Genomic DNA, 5,817 nt, shown 5'->3' with positions numbered 1-5,817 from the left:
CAAGGCCGTATCGAAAGTGCAAGGTGATATTGTTTTTTGGCTTTTTGATTTTGATCTGAAAGTGTGTATTATCAAATGGAAGAAGGGCGTCCAGTACTACGAAAGGATGTCTGATGTTCTCTCATTACCTAGATGGGACGTACGTACTCTGGCGTATCGTCCATTTATTAATCGTGGCGGGAATCATCATGCAAGTTGGTTTCACCAACATTTATTGTTTGAGGTAAACCACGGTTTTAAATTTTTTAAGCCACAGATTCCAATCTGTAAGCGTCTCGATGAGATCGACCCAAGGACAGGTTGGAAAAGGCTGGTACTTAAGGTAAAGCCGCCAAAGACGATGAAGTGTGTGCCGGTAAAGACGATGAACCAACACATGTATCTATCTTTCAACCGCTTGTATTACGACAATCGTATTGGCGAGGCCGTCATTGTCCTTGGTAAAGGTTTAAAGACTGAGCTAATCAAGATCATCGATCCGATGTGGTTAGTTAATTTAACTAAGACCGACAACGACGTGCTACACAAGAATAAGATATTGATCGAGCGCAATGAAGACTATGATCTGGCTATGCAGTTCAAACGCGTGGTGCGTGTATGTTATGAGAACGGGATTCATAGTTGCAGAGATTGGCAGTCCAAGCGCTTCAAGTAAAGTAAAGACAAAGAGCTCAAGACGATGGGTGTCTGTTAGTACATGGTCTTGCGTCTCGAGTCTTTGTATCTATCGTTAACGTATTTGTCTTTTGATTTATGTAATAAACAATTAATTTATCTTTGTAATTCGTTAAAGTATTTTCTAGTTCGCTAAGGATGTTTAGCGAACTAGATCTAAGTAAATTTCCCTCCTGATTCGTTAAGGATGTTTAACGAATCAGGGGGTGATTCGTTAAGTTATTTACTTTCAATGTATGTAACGAAGTAGACTCTAGTTCGTTATGGAATGTTAACGAACTAGGTCCATCTTCTATATATAGTGGCTTCTGTCTACTGTTAATTTAAGTTTTGAGATTACATTAACGAATTGTTGTCCAATTCTCTCTCAATCTTCATCTTCATATTAATATTATCATTCACATATATACAACTTATATATACATATATAACAATATAATCAAGAGTAACAATGAACTAGATCCTTAGTTTAATTATTTATATACATATCAGATCCGAGATCTGTGTGTGTTAAGGTTAATCAAACCGAGTTCAAACACATGTTTGCATAAAAATGACACAAAAACAAGCTGCTGCAGACCTGGTCGTCGCGCCACGGGACGATGATGAGTGTCCCCCATCTCGTAGCGCGATGGGGTTGATGCCAGACTTTTCCAAACTTTGAAAATTGAAAGTTTTAGCCCCTATGGTTCGTTTAAGGTGATTTTAACGCGTTTTAAAAAACCGAAAAGGATGTTTTCAAGACCCAACAAGTGTGAAACAATATCATTACATAAAATCCATCATTTTGATTATCATAAGCTTCGGTTTACAAAACAGGTCGTTTTATATGATAAAAGTCTACAAAACGAATACAAATCGAGACCCGAAATTGACGAATGTCACATCTTACGTTTTAGGTCATTGTGTTATACGTATTCACCATTGTGTCTTACGTTTTAGGTCATTGTGTTATACGTATTCACCATTGTGTTTTACGTTTCAAGTTATTGTGTAACATGTATTAATCGTTGTGTTTTATGTATTAGATAATTTGTTGTTATTTTATCATTATTTTTACATATTATTATTACACAACGGTGTTATTAGTATTTAAAAAAACATAATGATGAGTTGAAAGACACAATGACGAAAAAACACAATGACGAAATAAGGCACAATGATAAGCGAAAAGACACAATGGTGTGCGAAAAGACATAATAACGAAAAAAGACACAATGGTGTACGAAAATACACAATGACGAGAAAAGACACAATGACGAAAAAGACACAATGATAAGCGAAAAGACACAATTGTGTACGAAAAGTCACAATGATAAGCGAAAAGACACAATGGTGTGCGAAAAGACATAATGATGTGATTTTTGTTTTAAATTTTATATAACAAAAATCATACTCATATTAAAGATAAAAAACGCTTGTTATTATGATAATTTTTTTTTTATAAAAAAATATCATACGAAAAAGTTACAAACGCTATAAAATGATGGGGGTATTAACATTTGCCTTGCATGTGGAGAGAAAATGTGTACAATTACCTATATATCATTTTTCTTTTGATCCCCACTTGACACATGTCAATTATTTATGGCTTCTCACACTTCTCATTTTTGTTACACTTTGTAGAATAACTTGACCCTTATTATTAATCATTATATAAAAATTATGTCTTTAGTTATACATATGTAACTTAACTTTAATTAAACTTATTTTTTTTCTTTTTCTTTTTCTTTTTCTTTTTCTTTTCCTTTAGTAAACTGGGAACAGAATAGTAAAGAGCAAATTTTACTGTCAGTCGATATATGATTTTAGTTGGTCACCATGATTTTAACTAACCTCTTGTTAATTAAACAATCATTACATAAATCGCCGACATCAATCAGAATATTTAATTGTTGAAAAGTAGCTAAAAGGCCTCTTCAATTCGTGACATTACATATAGTGGACTAATTAGTCACCAAGACTTCGTCTACAAAACAAGCTATAACTTGAACTGAATCTTTCAATCACCACGAAGTTTCATGCAAATAATATTTACATATTTCTTTTGCTATATAAAACTGAAGTCCCATGCATCCCATCATCTTCAACGTCAACAAGAAAACACCAAAGTCATTTTGGAAATAAGTATAAAAGAAAGATGACCCATATCAGGTATGTTTTATATATTCCCATATATCTTATTGTCACATTAATGAAATGTTTTTTCGTCTAACAAAAACTTGCAGGTTTAGCGGTGGAGTCGAGCTAAGCAAGTATCTTGGCAGCACTGATGTCATTCCAGATGCTTATCAAGCAATTTCCGAGACGAATGAGACTTATAAACTTCATCCCAATCGTAGATCTGGAATCAATGTTTTGGCTTTCGGTTATTCCCCTGATTGTACAACTCGCTTTCTCAAAAGAAAGTTCGATTTAGTTCCATCTGAAAATCTCCAAGTCGTTGACTTCATTCCCACAAAAGTCAACTCTTCATTCTCCATTAACAAAGATGCTGTTGAGCTGTTTCAGCAGCTCGGTGATGACCGCAGACTCAGAGAACTGAAAAAACAGGTATGTGACAATGTGTAAGTGTTTATGTATAGCAGATTTGGAGATCAAGGTCAAGTGAAACACCCCAGTCCTTAATTATTGGTTTGAATCTTGTTTTCCAGCATGTAAATACGCCGCTAATCATCACCGGATCAGGTCTAGGTGGATACCTTGCTATTCTTTCCATGCTACGCCTGCACCATACCATAGATGTTGAAGAATCAAATGGTTCCAAAGAAACCAAAAGGCCGATTTGCATAACTTTCAGTTCCCCCCTTTTTGGTGATGAAGCTCTACAACAAGCCATCGCTCAACGTCCGCGATGGAAATCCAGCATTCTAAATGTGGCCTCAAAGCAGGATCATGTTGCTAGTTTTTTATCATCAGATATTTCGTATAAACCACTTGGTACATTCCTATTTTGCACGGAATCAGGTGGGCATGCGGCTTTTGAAGATCAAGATTCGATCATGCGAGTTCTGAAGGCCATGAAGACATCGAATGAAGGTAATTTACAAATTTATGATTATACAAACGTTTTGAGATCGATCAGAAGGAAAGCATTGTACCGTGGGGTTTCTGAGTTGAGAGAATTCAACTTGAAGTCGTTGAGGGCGGGGATCACAATGCAGTTGAAGGAAATCGGTGTTTTGGATTATATTCCAAATGATCAAATTGAGGAAATGGAAAACAAACAAATAGAGATAATTGAAAGGAAGAATAATGCTTATGAGCCTACCAAGGAGCTAAACGAAATGAAGATAAACCTGACATATATGGAATGGTACATGAAGGCTAGGAAAAAGAAAGGTGGTTACTATGATGTCTACAAGAATGATGACACCAGAGACGAAATCATGAGTCGCAAAGCAATTTTGACTATTAAAGGTCATCCTTAACCAGTATTGGGAAAAGACTGTTAAAGAAAAGGATCAAATGCCACAAAAACAAGGAGCAAAGTTGCGTAAGCGTTGGATCTATGATGGGACCAACTATAGGAGGATAGTCGAGCTTATGGACATAGCCGAACACTACAGAAAAGGTAACAAAAACTATATAAAGTGTAGATCGGTCCACTATAAGTTGTTAGAGACGTGGTTTGATGAAGACAAAAAAGTTTTAGAATCTCGTAAAGTGAAAAGGAACACGGCTGCTAGTCTTACCGAGGATTCTTGTTTTTGGGCACATGTGGAGGAGGCATTGATTTCTTTAAGGGACTTAGTGAATGGAGGGTCAACACACATCGAACAGAAGTTGGAAGAATTTGAGGCTTATATGATGAAAGCGGTCGATAACTACTCGTTGTCACCGGATATTTTCATGGAGGGGAGTAGTTTTATGAGGTGGTGGAAGGAGTATAAGGCACACAAATGAACTACATACACTTTTAAGTTTTATCAATGCATGAACAATGAGAGCTATAAATAATACCAGTAAAGGCCAACTGATCGAGCATTATGACAATGATCTCTGAGGTTAAATTTTATTTTTGAGTAACAGTAACTATCTGTGAGTTCAGGATGTAAATTTGCTTTTTTATTTCGCTTGTGTGATGTAACCTCTCATGTTATTGAATTGATTAATTGAAATGGAAGTGTCTTTTTTACCTTCTAAAGAGTGATCTTATTTTCCTAGACTTTGTTTCTTTATGGATGGTATCAAGTCCTGGATCGATAATCAACACACGAATTAAACGACTAACTCTCGTTTATATTAATCAGAAAATATCACTCAAAAAACTGATTACAACTCTATCAAACCCTAACTCGGTTTAACTCTTGATGAACCCTAACTCGGTTACACCAACCTCACACCACTCTAATGTCTAACCATAACTCGGTTTATATAGACTAACCCTAACTTGTTAGCTAAGACATTACCTAATATTATAAAACCTTAATTCTTGGGTTGGGACTTACACTTGGGCCAAACAACAATTGAACCAACTATCACCTCCACAATTGTTGTACCGAGTCACCGGACTCACCCGAATCACCCCCTAATTTCCTACTCGAAATTGGCGGGTCTTCAACTTCACGCTTGTCATCATTCTCTTGATTCTCCTGAGGCTTTTCATGATCTCTTGCAATGTCCTTTTGGCTCCGCTTGGCTAGAAGACACACTTGCTTCGTTTGATCATCACACGCCTTCCCTAGGGCTTGAATCCTTTTCTTGACCACGCATTTAATTTCTTGAACTCTCATCTTTGGACTTTGAATTTTGGAACTTGGATCTTTGATTGGAATCTGACTCGTAACCGGCTCGTCTTCTTTAAGTCCAATATTTTGAAGATCCCTACCTGCAAAATTCTTCATTCCAATGATACCTCGTTTACCGGGACTTGTTATCTTGAGACTAATCTTGTACAATCGATTCTTGGTCCTTGTCACCTTCATCAAAAGCTTACCTGTATCATCTTTAATGGTTATCAAATCATGTTTCATGTGAATCTCGCATCCACATTCCGTTGCTTGACCAAGACTTATGATATTGCACTGTAAGCTCGGGATGTAGTAGACATCGGTCAACAAACGTTGCTCACCCGTTTTTCCTTCAATTAAGACCGACCCTTTTCCCTGAATATCAATACAAGATTCATCTCCGAACTTC

At 36.4% G+C, this 5,817-nt stretch overlaps 1 pseudogene across 1 annotated transcript; it reads left to right on the top strand.

The window, feature by feature from the left end:
• Positions 1 to 364: 364 nt before the first annotated feature.
• On the top strand, positions 365 to 4,644 carry LOC143547089 (senescence-associated carboxylesterase 101-like; annotated as a pseudogene). The gene is made up of 3 exons (XR_013137714.1): positions 365 to 378; positions 2,904 to 3,228; positions 3,330 to 4,644. The product of XR_013137714.1 is annotated as a senescence-associated carboxylesterase 101-like (transcript).
• Positions 4,645 to 5,817: the final 1,173 nt, after the last annotated feature.

The sequence above is a fragment of the Bidens hawaiensis genome, unplaced genomic scaffold (genome assembly GCF_021521415.1).
Source record: "Bidens hawaiensis isolate Kalapana, Puna unplaced genomic scaffold, B.hawaiensis_p1.1 tig00014615_1, whole genome shotgun sequence".
NCBI lineage: Eukaryota > Viridiplantae > Streptophyta > Magnoliopsida > Asterales > Asteraceae > Bidens > Bidens hawaiensis.
The sequence above is the reverse complement of the archived record's forward strand: the minus strand, read 5'-3'. Positions and strand labels throughout refer to the sequence as shown.